This window comes from Helianthus annuus, chromosome 17 (genome assembly GCF_002127325.2).
Source record: "Helianthus annuus cultivar XRQ/B chromosome 17, HanXRQr2.0-SUNRISE, whole genome shotgun sequence".
NCBI classification, from domain to species: Eukaryota; Viridiplantae; Streptophyta; class Magnoliopsida; order Asterales; family Asteraceae; genus Helianthus; species Helianthus annuus.
Genome location: NC_035449.2, coordinates 137,217,313 through 137,230,874, shown reverse-complemented (window position 1 = coordinate 137,230,874; position 13,562 = coordinate 137,217,313). Strand labels below are relative to the sequence as shown.

Genomic DNA, 13,562 nt, shown 5'->3' with positions numbered 1-13,562 from the left:
GTTTTTAGGGTTGCAGGATTCAAATGCAATCGATATTAAACTGTTACACCTGGTGGATAATCTGAATGAGTTTAACCAATATCCATGGGGTAATTATTTTTGGGAGAGCACGTATACGAACGTGTATGATATGCACGTTCGTTAAAAGGAAGACGCGAAGGGTTTTTCGTTAGTTGGATTTGTTTGGCCCTTTAAGGTACCTGAGAAATCGTATATATATAATTTATATTTTATATTTTAAGTGTAATGTTCGTTTTAATTTGTATACTAATAGCTGGTAAATATGTTAATGCATTACAGATGTGGATTCTAGAGGTATTTCCGGAATTCAAACACAGGAGGGGGTATTTCAATGCTCAGACCATCCCGAGATTTTTAGGATGGAAAGAAGGACAAAAGCTGATGAAGGGTAGTGTTGATGGCATCTTAGCGAATGCAATAAAGGTAAATTGCTATTTTATAAAATTTTATAATTTTAAATAACTATATTTTAAAAACCGATAACAGTTTCAACCTATAAAATTAAAAAATTATAAAAATAAATTTTCATACCGTTAAGAGTTCAACCTTTATTAGTTTCAAATTATAATTTTATAAAAAATTATAAAATTATAAAAACAAATTAAACATTTTAACAGTTACAACCTTTATTAATTTAAAAAAAATATAATTATAAAAAATCATGAAAACCGATAAAATTATAAAATTATAAAATAAAAACTGTTAAAATTGTAAAATTAAAAAATTATAAAAATAAAATTTCCAACAGTTAACAGTTTGAACCTTTGTTAGTTTTTAACATTTTTTTTGTAAAATGTTTCGTTCTCAATCTGTTAGATACGTGAATATAAACCGCTAAACTTTATACTACCAACTATGTTTGAGGCCGAGATACAGTGGTATATTTCAAGCTCGGATTATTTGGACCTTGAACGTCAAATTTTTAATCCTGCTATGGCGACTGAATTACCCCCTCCAATTCATAATCCAATCGGCCCGAGTCAAAACTACGGCCAGCCATAGAAGGACTACATTGCCGGCTTGCTCAGCGATGATGAAGTTCAGGTGCCTCAAACGCATGGATTTGCACCTGAAATACCGGTTCAGACGGATGATATTCCGTTAAAGACGGCTGACTTGCAACGGGATGCTGGTCCCGGTCAGTTTTCATCAAGATTTTATTCTGAAGAGCAGCTTGTCTCTAAATTTCAGTCAATGATGTTATCAAACAACCGGGCGTTGACTGACATGCTCAACTCGGAGTTGTTGCAAACGATGTACTCAAACAACCGGGCGTTGACTGATATGCTCAAGTCGGAGTTGTTGCAAACTTTTCGTATGGCTCCGATTAATACTCCAAGCCACATACGAACACCGATGGACCAATCGCAAAAAGAAGATGATAATGTAACCCATTTATTTGGTTATAAAAATCTAAAAAATAAATTTATTTGAAAATGTTTCTAACATTTTTTTAAAATTTGTAGGCGGCAGCTGATTCCTATTTTAACTTCGATAAGGAAGTGTATCACGTGTCTGCAAATCCCGAAAATGTTACCGAAGAAGCCGTAAGTTTGGCCTGCGTATATGTTTATTTTTGTTATCCATGTACGTTTTGTTAATTTACCTCTTAAATAATGTAATTGTAGGATGAGGATCCGGAGATGATTAAACTGAGGCGGTCCGAAAGGCTTGTGAAGCCCGCCAAGGCTGTGCTGTCACCGTTTGTAGTTTACAGAAACCTCAAGCTGGAGCCAAAAAAGATAGCAAATGATGAAGATAATTTATTTCAAAAGATAAAAAATTGGGCACCAACTAGCGGCGTTAGACAACTAACACTCACAGCAGGCGGCTATGTTGGTCCTGATTTCTGGGCGGCCTTGCTAGGCACTGACGGGACTGGCTGGTTAAGCGATGAGGTAAATTTGTTAATACTAAATATACTATAGTTTCCTATAAACTTTCGCTAAAATTGTCCAAACTTATGACAGCACCTTTTTGGATGGATGCTACACATGTATAATTCAAGAAATCCATCCGACCGTTGGTCCATTTTACCCCCGTATTTTCCAGATGCATTGTCAAACTTTGGATCAGAAGTTCGAATGTTAATTCAACGGGGCTGTAGAGCCTTTTCCTCGGATATTTAGCGTTGACGAGGTGTATGTACCGTTATTTATACCATCAATTCACTGGTTTTTAGGAGTTTTCAACCTGGTTAACCAGACCCTCACTATTTACGACAGGTAAAAATTCGTAAACGCTGATTATTTAATAGTTTTACTCTCAAAAGGTATGACTTTTAATCAATGCTTGTTTTTTTTGGTAGCTTGATGGGTATGCGAGAATTGGAAAAAGGAAGAACGGAAGTGGTTTGCCACATAAATTTTGTTTTTGACCATTGGCTTCGTTTGTATGGTTACTATGTAACACCCGTACTATTATTTAGCGCTTTTCGTATAAATTACGAAAAGAAATAAGTAATTACGACTACATATACTTATGAAAATACGGGTTTATTTAAACTTTTACAATGTGAAAATGATACAACAGAATGTAATTAGATTCGTCATTTAGAAATAACAACGATGCAACGTGCGGAAGCTTCTTTTTCATGTGTTCGGTTCTTTTCGTCGCTTGATCCTCATCCGGGTACTCTTGATATTCACCTAAGATCAAAACCAACTTAAAAGTTAGTTTCGATATCTTAAATATTAGTATAATCAAGTTCTACTATCGAACAGTCAAAAACAAATAAAATCTCGGAATTTAGTCTGTCGCGCCACGCGACAGACTCCTCTTGATCTTTCGCGTGCCGCGAGCAAAACTAAAGATTTTAACAAATCTTAATATTAGAAATTCTTAGGAATATTACGTAATCAATACTACGTTTAAAAACGGATTTGATTTCAGAAAATAGACAAAGTTCAATATTCAATTTTAGGGCTCCACCGTAACTTACGGTAGTCACCGTAAGTTACGGTGGCTTCTGGAAAACTCTGGTTCCACCGTAACACAGGGGTAATTTACCGTAGCCTTCTGACCTCTACCGTAAGTTACGGTGGTACCGTAACTTACGGTAGCCTCTGCACATGTAAGTTTTTGACTGTTTTGTTTGTGTTGCCCATACCAATTTCTCGAATCTTTTATTCTAACAACCAACATATTAAATTCTCGTGTTTTAATATGTCAATATTCAATTGTCAACAATAGAACAATCAATCATGTTACGAAGCAATATCCATGCTTTAATCACTTTTAACTATAACATAATTACACGTACCTGGCTCGGATCAATACATTGACCCATTTTAATACCTTGTCTCGAAAATTTGCTAATTCATAGCAACGCTAATTCATAAGCTACTTTATCCTGTAAGCATAATACTCGACAAGTGCTTATTAGTCGATATTTGTCAAATGGTATCCACATTACTATTTGACCCGTTTTACTCTTTTTATTCATTAGGCTTACTTATAGTTGCCGTTCAAAAACCCATTTTTATAATTAGCTTTTCATGGCTAATTTACCGTTCTATCTCTTTTACCATTAAACATGGTTTTTTATCATTTATGTTAGTTCTGACCCGTATTATTTCGCGTCGGGAACCATATCTTGAAAATTATTCTTAGTGTATTTGAAACTTATAGGATGAACATTTATTTTACTAAAAGGTGTAAGTTTCACTTACCTTGCATCCATGCCTCGCTTTTCTTTCCGTACTTGCTCCGTTTGACCCGCTTCATCCACAAGCTTCCATCTAGCTCGTTAGGTGTCAAACTATCATCATATTTCGTAAGGTGGTTAGATTAGTCATAATCATTTACGACTATTCCATCCTACGGGTTTTATGTCGAATTTATCATTCGTCCATATCAAAATTTTCATTCGATCTAATCATTGGTCGGTTCGACTTTTTAAAATTCAATTGACTTATCAACATATTCAAATGCACATTTGGTTCAATGAACTCACTTAGGCATATTTCATCCGACCTCTTAACGAAATCAAATTTTACATACTAACTAGTAGGCCGCGATTTCATTTAGATGTTTCATATTACTGAAAATGGGCTGTTTTTGGTGACTTGTTTAACCTGTTTACAAGCCTTCAAAAATTATGATTTTTTTGTGTGGCGTACCCCTCGGAGGGTTAGAACTTGTGTTGAAATTTCAAGATCTAACTCTTTACCAAAAATTCGTAAAAATTCATCTACTAAGCTACAATCAGATTCGTCACTTCTGACTGCAGATTACGGAAAAATTCATTAAAAATTACTCGTTTATCCGATTAACGAAATTCCAATTGGCAATTCTTCTAATCACTTAATACTTTCTACAGTAAGAATTTGAGATCATAACTCAATTCCTAAATTTAGTTATAACATTCGTAATGGGCTGCAAATTCTGCCAGAAAACGCAGCTTGAACCTTTGATACGGAAAAATTCATAAAACGCTCAATTTTCGTCGAAAAAATGCGATTCCAGTGGGGTTTTAAAGATATTCCCTGGAGTTACATTTTAGACTTAAGAAACAAACGTTTTTGTCACGTTTTGTCCACGTTACAGCCAATACAAGTCGGCTGTAAATTCTGATCAAGAGCCGTTTGAATTCAGCTTTCAATTTAAGCATGTTCTTGACCTCATAACATTATTTAGCAATCAAAAACCCTAACAACAATCACCTTCAATGGTGTTCATGGATTTTTACTAGAATTAGGCACGATTTCAACGTATCTTGTCTAGGGTTTACTTCTAAACACTACAATGTTCCTATTTCATCCATATAACAAGCATGCATCAACCAATTTCGAATTCCCCAAATTCATGAGAATTTCAAGTAGAGAATTTTTATAAAATTTTACATACCTTATGATCTCCTTACAATGGGGATCATTAATCTATGCTCGATTTTCGTTTTGGACTTGATTTGATCCTTCAATTGATCAATTTTTGTGAGAGTTAGGGTTTGGTGAAGAACCCTTGTCGCCCTCCTGCTTCTTGTACTCAATTATGGGGTATTTGGTTTTGTTTTCACTAATTTAGTAATATAAGTTTAAGTTTTGACAATATTAGTCCCTCACTTTTGTTTACCATAAGGTTTTGTTGTTTTAACCCTATTTAAGTTATTTTTAGACTTGTAGTTAACTAGGTTATAATTTTCCTAGTTATTCATCTTGTTCAAAAACCCGTTTTAGTTTAAGTCCCGTTAAATCGGGCCTTTTATCCATTCTATTTTTCTTGGAGGCTCTTATTCACTTTTAATTAATATTAGGATTATTCACTTGATTCCTAATATTTTCCGGTTTAATTTTACCACTAACGGTACTTTCCCCGTCTTTAGTATTAACGGGGTTTAATTACCAAACCTGTTTTCGGGGAGTTACAAGTCTACCCCCCTTAAAGAGGTTTCGTCCTCGAAACCTTTTCTTGCTTAATTCATCGAGTTTAAACTCAATGCATTTGATCCGAGAAATCTTTTAAACGTTACTTTTACTTTGACCAATTATTAGTATTACCAGAAAAGCATGGCAATATCCTTTTGGTTACTAATTGTCTACATATCTCATGTTACATAGTGCAATCTTGAAATAACGTAACCTCGTTATTTCCACTAGCCTAGTTAACTTAGTGATATCCATCGCTTTCATATACTATCAAATTATTTATGAATCCATCGTTTTGACCCGTTTAAAGGTCCTTGGTGAAATCTTTCACTTTTAGCAATTATTCTTTTGTTCGTGAACTTATAGCTTTATGATCCCTCAAATAAGTGATCAATATTTTCTGTTAGTGAGGTTTCATGGGCCGTCACTTTATCTCTTGTATCTATATACCTTTGTTGTTTACTTGACCGAGTCGCCAAACTTTGGCCACTTAGTCTCATAGGTTTATAAATTATGTTTATTCTACATTACTCTTCGTAGTGAATAACGTGTTAAACAATTTCTTAATTTGAGTTTCGACCTTAACTGATCTCACTAACTACACTTATCAGTCCAGTTACTTTGTACCCATCACTCGGGTCGTAATATGATTACTTCACATTACTTCTCTTGACCGTGACCGCGTCACGTCATGTTTAGGTTTATTCCAACCTTTCTTTTCGAATGTATCGTCTTGCACTTATCAGTGTCAAGACTTATATCTTTCAAGCTTACTACATATTCGTCTATCAGAATTCATATTCGTAAAAACGTCATTTCTTACAAAAACCGGAGTTTTAGTCTAGCATCTTCCCTTTAACTTTTGTCAATTATCCATATCAAGGAAATTAACAACTCATAATTTATTGTTTTCCGTTCTTACTTTATGCGGGGAATCGTAACAAATTCCCTCACCTTACACTATTGACCCGTAGGTTCCTTCACTTAACCTCGTAAGCTATCTCCTTATGTTTTCACCTCTTTAAGGCGAGACCCTTATGATCCCTTTGCTTCAATTCATGACCCATGGGTCATTTTGGCCCCGTAGACCTTTACACTAATTAATATCCCGTAGGTTATGATGATCACGTAGATAATCTTTTATTCGAGTCTTTATTCAATGTGTATACGTTTATATACGCATATAGCGTTAAGGCACTCCTTATATGTTTAGAATTATTCACCTTTACTTTTGGATTTTGTTTAACCTTGACCGTAGTCTAAGGCTACATTATTTTCTTTCGAACAAATTTTCCGATTTTATGACTTCTCACGTCATTTACACGTCGGTTTATCTTATGCTCATCACTATCCTATTTACATACATTAATATTTGATTATGTCTCATTACCGGGCTCATTATTCTCTTGTTTTTAATGCTACCATTATCCTGCTTGCGTTTACTCATGTCGTTCGGCATAATATTATATTCGACTCGTTCAACTTTAAAATAGTTGAACATATTTATTCAAAATTTCTTTTACGAAATTTTATAGTCATAATTCATAATCCAAATCTTTTGAATTTTCAACCCTCGTTCATGTCTCTTGGTTTACGCATGTGTTTAATTCTTACCCATCAACCGGGTGTTTTACCGAAGTCGTTATTATTGCAACCCTCCTGGTATGCATTAAGACCTCGTTTCCCCTTTTTTTTTATATTCCAACTTTGTCCTTGAGTTTGACGTTTTACAAAAACGACCCGTTAAGGGACATATTTGCATTTTCCGGGTTCGAATGTAAGTACACTCCCTCCCAATTCATGTCTAAATCGTTTTACATGTTTGCGTTTTCCGGGTTCGAGTGTAAGTACACTCCCTCCCAATTCATGTCTAAATCATTTTACATGTTTGTGTTTTCCGGGTTCGAGTGTAAGTACACTCCCTCCCAATTCATGTCTAAATCATTTTACATGTTTGCGTTTTCCGGGTTCGAGTGTAAGTACACTCCCTCCCAATTCATGTCTAAATCATTTTACATATTTACGTTTTCCGGGTTCGAATGTAAGTACACTCCCTCCCGATTCATGTCTAAATCATTTTACATGTTTGCATTTTCCGGGTTCGAGTGTAAGTACACTCCCTCCCAATTCATGTCTAAATCATTTTACATGTTTACGTTTTCCGGGTTCGAATGTAAGTACACTCCCTCCCGATTCATGTCTAAATCATTTTACATGTTTCTTTGTCTCTTCATTCGGGCTCATTATCCTAATGTAATACGCTTCCGTCACTCGGCCGCGCGTTTACATTATGATTAAATATTTCGCTTATCTCATTCTTTTGGGTACCTTTTAATTCGTCCCACTCACCCCGTCCTTACTACATCGGACGTAAATGTGTCCGCTACAAGAAGTTCATTGTATCATATGCCACTACTTACTTGGCCAGAGTAAGCGATCGACACATGATACACATGACCTTTTTATAGTTTTCACATCACACCCTATGCAAGTAACGCCTCTATTTATTTCATACCTTTTATTTTATTTAGTAAAACTTTATTTAATTTCCAAAACAGCAATCGTTAGTTTTACGAGTTTTACATTTGAACATATAAAATGTTTTTTTTTCTCTATCAAACTATTATATAATCGCACCCGTTATTGTGATCGCTTCTCTTCTCAATAGCATTATATTGAGAGTTTTCCACTTGGAATATTACCACCGTCCAAGTTTCCATATGAACTAATCTTGTTACTCATTTGTTATTCATCATCGTGAATAACACATTTTCTATTCAATTTCTCTTGGAAATCAGGTTTTCTAAGTTCTGTCATATGTGTATGCAACCGTCATTACTTACGTGTTTGTTGCATATTACTACTTGTGCAATTAAATTTAAAAGTGTGCACCTGGTAATGCTTGCCCCGACGGGCGTTTCTTGCCTTTAACTTTGTTCGCGGTCGTTACGCGATTTAGTCCTTGGTGAGCATGCTCCTCTTGTCATACTTCGGACCGTTCTTCTACCATATCCGTAATTTGTTAAGCTCTCGCTATCCTCATATGCGAATGTCCTTCAACTAAAACATATACAAATGTTAATAATTTCAACATTAAAGGATGCCCGTATTATAATACAAGGCTTTTCTATTATACGCATCAACGCGTGTAATTTCATTGACTATATCTATTCTATATCGATTTTATTGGTGTAACGTGTATTACACGATAACCATATGTGTTGTTCTCAGCACTTTAATCATATCAAACTATTGATATACATGTACTTACCGGATTTGCGATCAAGCCTCGAACCGAACACTTTATTCTTTTAACCTTGAGCTCTGATTACCAACTTGTAACACCCGTACTATTATTTAGCGCTTTTCGTATAAATTACGAAAAGAAATAAGTAATTACGACTACATATACTTATGAAAATACGGGTTTATTTAAACTTTTACAATGTGAAAATGATACAACAGAATGTAATTAGATTCGTCATTTAGAAATAACAACGATGCAACGTGCGGAAGCTTCTTTTTCATGTGTTCGGTTCTTTTCGCGCTTGATCCTCATCCGGGTACTCTTGATATTCACCTAAGATCAAAACCAACTTAAAAGTTAGTTTCGATATCTTAAATATTAGTATAATCAAGTTCTACTATCGAACAATCAAAAACAAATAAAATCTCGGAATTTAGTCTGTCGCGCCACGCGACAGACTCCTCTTGATCTTTCGCGTGCCGCGAGCAAAACTAAAGATTTTAACAAATCTTAATGTTAGAAATTCTTAGGAATATTACGTAATCAATACTACGTTTAAAAACGGATTTGATTTCAGAAAATAGACAAAGTTCAATATTCAATTTTAGGGCTCCACCGTAACTTACGGTAGTCACCGTAAGTTACAGTGGCTTCTGGAAAACTATGGTTCCACCGTAACACAGGGGTAATTTACGGTAGCCTCTACACATGTAAGTTTTTGACTGTTTTGTTTGTGTTGCCCATACCAATTTCTCGAATCTTTTATTCTAACAACCAACATATTAAATTCTCGTGTTTTAATATGTCAATATTCAATTGTCAACAATAGAACAATCAATCATGTTACGAAGCAATATCCATGCTTTAATCACTTTTAACTATAACATAATTATACGTACCTGGCTCGGATCAATACATTGACCCGTTTTAATACCTTGTCTCGAAAATTTGCTAATTCATAGCAACGCTAATTCATAAGCTACTTTATCCTGTAAGCATAAAACTCGACAAGTGCTTATTAGTCGATATTTGTCAAATGGTATCCACATTACTATTTGACCCATTTTACTCTTTTTATTCATTAGGCTTACTTATAGTTGCCGTTCAAAAACCCATTTTTATAATTAGCTTTTCATGGCTAATTTACCGTTCTATCTCTTTTACCATTAAACATGGTTTTTATCATTTATGTTAGTTCTGACCCGTATTATTTCGCGTCGGGAACCATATCTTGAAAATTATTCTTAGTGTATTTGAAACTTATAGGATGAACATTTATTTTACTAAAAGGTGTAAGTTTCACTTACCTTGCATCCATGCCTCGCTTTTCTTTCCGTACTTGCTCCGTTTGACCCGCTTCATCCACAAGCTTCCATCTACCTCGTTAGGTGTCAAGCTATCATCATATTTCGTAAGGTGGTTAGATTAGTCATAATCATTTACGACTATTCCATCCTACGGGTTTTATGTCGAATTTATCATTCGTCCATATCAAAATTTTCATTCGATCTAATCATTGGTCGGTTCGACTTTTTAAAATTCAATTGACTTATCAACATATTCAAATGCACATTTGGTTCAATGAACTCACTTAGGCATATTTCATCCGACCTCTTAACGAAATCAAATTTTACATACTAACTAGTAGGCCGCGATTTCATTTAGATGTTTCATATTACTGAAAATGGGCTGTTTTTGGTGACTTGTTTAACCTGTTTACAAGCCTTCAAAAATTATGATTTTTTTTGTGTGGCGTACCCCTCGGAGGGTTAGAACTTGTGTTAAAATTTCAAGATCTAACTCTTTACCAAAAATTCGTAAAAATTCATCTACTAAGCTGCAATCAGATTCGTCAATTCTGACTGCAGCTTACGGAAAAATTCATTAAAAATTCCTCGTTTATCCGATTGACGAAATTCCAATTGGTAATTCTTCTAATCACTTAATACTTTCTACAGTAAGAATTTGAGATCATAACTCAATTCCTAAATTTAGTTATGACGTTCGTAATGGGCTGCAAATTCTGCCAGAAAACGCAGCTTGAACCTTTGATACGGAAAAATTCATAAAACGCTCAATTTTCGTCGAAAAAATGCGATTCCAGTGGGGTTTTAAAGATATTCCCTGGAATTACATTTTAGACTTAAGAAACAAACGTTTTTGTCAAGTTTTGTCCACGTTACAGCCAATACAAGTCGGCTGTAAATTCTGATCAAGAGCCGTTTGAATTCAGCTTTCAATTTAAGCATGTTCTTGACCTCATAACATTATTTTAGCAATCAAAAACCCTAACAACAATCACCTTCAATGGTGTTCATGGATTTTTACTAGAATTAGGCACGATTTCAACATATCTTGTCTAGGGTTTACTTCTAAACATTACAATGTTCCTATTTCATCCATATAACAAGCATGCATCAACCAATTTCGAATTCCCCAAATTCATGAGAATTTCAAGTAGAGAATTTTTATAAAATTTTACATACCTTATGATCTCCTTACAATGGGGATCATTAATCTATGCTCGATTTTCGTTTTGGACTTGATTTGATCCTTCAATTGATCAATTTTTGTGAGAGTTAGGGTTTGGTGAAGAACCCTTGTCGCCCTCCTGCTTCTTGTACGACCAGACACCTCAATTATGGGGTATTTGGTTTTGTTTTCACTAATTTAGTAATATAAGTTTAAGTTTTGACAATATTAGTCCCTCACTTTTGTTTACCATAAGGTTTTGTTGTTTTAACCCTATTTAAGTTATTTTTAGACTTGTAGTTAACTAGGTTATAATTTTCCTAGTTATTCATCTTGTTCAAAAACCCGTTTTAGTTTAAGTCCCGTTAAATCGGGCCTTTTATCCATTCTATTTTTCCTGGAGGCTCTTATTCACTTTTAATTAATATTAGGATTATTCACTTGATTCCTAATATTTTCCGGTTTACTTTTACCACTAACGGTACTTTCCCCGTCTTTAGTATTAACGGGGTTTAATTACCAAACCTGTTTTCGGGGTGTTACATACTATGACAACAAACCTTTACCGTTAAAGTATCCGTTTGAAATAGTATATGCAGATGATGTGCCACAACAGTCAGGACCATTAGAGGACTGTGGGGTTTGGGTTTGTATATTTCTAGACCGGTTGATTTACAAAAAACCACTAAATGATGGTGAAGACACATGCATAACGGCTACAAGGATGAGGCGCCATATGTTGATACTTTTCTACAACTCGCTTATTCCTAAAGAATTAGTCAACGAGATACAAGAGGACGATATTGATTTTATTCAATGATTTGTATTAATTTATATTTTATAAAACAGAATTATTTGTATATATGTTTTGAATATTATATTTTATATTAATTATTTTTATTGTGAACATGTGTGTATATATATGTGTGCCCTCACTATGTCAATAATGCCACAACGGATGTCTTACTCAAACATTCCTCATTTCGTGCAACGCACCATTTGGATAAACCAAAATGATCGGTTTGAACATTGGTCGCCAAATATTCTAGAGTTTTACTATGACGGCGATACTCCAACTTGCTACTCAACCTACATGGGTAAAACACCTCTCGGAAAAGAATGGTGGGGCCGATTACTTGGATTTTGTGGAAACGGATTTATTCAGGAAACGGTACCTTCGAAATACCTTTCATGTTAATGATAGTGTTATTTTTTTTTGTCAAACGTTTACCATATTTTTCTTAGCATATCAATGCATGGTGCAACAAGCTTATGTATCAACGGGAGCTTCATAGACGGTTAAAGGTGATGTCGTCAAATGATTATCGGTGGACAGTTGTCCCGCCTACTTTTTTTAACATGATAATAGAACAAAATAGAGAGGCCTACGGATATGGAGATGGTTCAAAAGAATTTTTTCCTCCCTTTTGGCACGTTGATACGGTACATTGTGAAATATGATTATTCGGAATGTACGCTTTTTTTTAAATTTGAAGATCTTTACTTTTTTACACCAACAATTGACAACGAAATAATAGACTTGTACGTTTTTTAATAAATTTAAAAATAAACTTTCTGTATTTTATGTTTTATAAAAAAATATTGATTTTTTTAAATATTTGTTTTATAAAAAAATATTGATTTTTTAAAAAATTTGTAACTTTAAAAAATTCCCTGAAAATAATACCTTTTCCTGGGCTTATTTACGTTTCAAATTTTTGCAGATTTACATGCTCGTAGCGCACAACGAAAACCACTGGTTACTTCTAAAAATAAATATGCGTTCGCTTAAAATATATGCTTATTTTCCCAATAACTGTAACCTAAGTAATTGCAGAGAAGGATTTTGCATACACAGGAAAATATCATACTGGCAACAATCAGGGAAAGATGGTGTAGAAGCCTTAGAGTATTGCGGGGATGTTGTGTGGCCTGACCACGGAGCTCATATTGGTCGAAACTCAGGTGTTATCATATGTATGCTATTGGAAAATCTAGTTAACAACCGTTCATTAACATGGAACGAAGTAAACATGCAGGATGCTTGTGTTAGATATAGACGCTACATGGCTGATGAACTCTACGCCGGGCGCTACACACCAAGTAATTTTTGATGGCTGGATGTACGCATTGTAAAATTTAATTCTTATATAAATTAAAAGTACTAATTACTATTGCGGTTACAGAATTTGTTACATGATTTTCCTAAATAAAACATAAAAAAACTAAGCTATTATTAAAATTCTGCTAAATTATAAGATGGAAAAATGTCATCCGTTGGACTCTGGGTTTCTGTCTCTTTCACTTTTCCTTTTCCTTTGCCTGATGATTTATGTGAACGAATCTGTGATTTCATTGGATCTAAACAAACGTCACGAACATGTCCGTATGTTCGACACCGCGAACAATAAACCGGAACAGGTTCTTCCCCACGAGACAAGATTCAGGTGTTTTCT

General features: G+C 34.5%; 1 long non-coding RNA gene across 1 annotated transcript; it reads right to left on the bottom strand.

Moving 5' to 3' along the window:
* Nucleotides 1–3,030: 3,030 nt before the first annotated feature.
* LOC110885500 lies at nucleotides 3,031–11,560 on the bottom strand. Its single transcript, XR_002562268.2, has 4 exons — nucleotides 11,121–11,560; nucleotides 9,534–10,030; nucleotides 8,280–8,967; nucleotides 3,031–3,781 (listed from the first exon to the last, which is right to left on the bottom strand). It is a non-coding gene; the product is annotated as an uncharacterized LOC110885500 (long non-coding RNA).
* Between the last annotated feature and the right edge of the window lie 2,002 nt (nucleotides 11,561–13,562).